The sequence below is a fragment of the Zerene cesonia genome, chromosome 14, assembly GCF_012273895.1.
Source record: "Zerene cesonia ecotype Mississippi chromosome 14, Zerene_cesonia_1.1, whole genome shotgun sequence".
Lineage (NCBI taxonomy): Eukaryota > Metazoa > Arthropoda > Insecta > Lepidoptera > Pieridae > Zerene > Zerene cesonia.
Genome location: NC_052115.1, coordinates 3,581,891 through 3,582,167, shown reverse-complemented (window position 1 = coordinate 3,582,167; position 277 = coordinate 3,581,891). Strand labels below are relative to the sequence as shown.

At 33.6% G+C, this 277-nt stretch overlaps 1 protein-coding gene across 1 annotated transcript in view; it reads left to right on the top strand.

The window, feature by feature from the left end:
* The window catches only part of LOC119831742 (tyrosine-protein kinase Src42A), a 78,845-nt gene that overhangs the window by 26,553 nt on the left and 52,015 nt on the right, over positions 1 to 277 (top strand). The window lies entirely within an intron of this gene.

Genomic DNA, 277 nt, shown 5'->3' with positions numbered 1-277 from the left:
ATGTTTTTGATGGCATTATACATTTAAACCTTCCGCTTGGATCAATCGTATTTATTAAAACCTCATCAAAATCCGTTGCGTAGTTTTAAAGTATACGTAGGGACAGAGGGACGGAGAAAGTGACTTTTATACTATGTAGTGATATAGATTAGAAAACAAACTAGAAAAGTCTGATAGATATATAAGCGAAAAACTTGCTTGTAAATGAAGGGAATTCCTTCAAAGCAAATTGTAAATCAACACAAGAGCTTTGTGCTATTGTTGAGAAACTGCACTC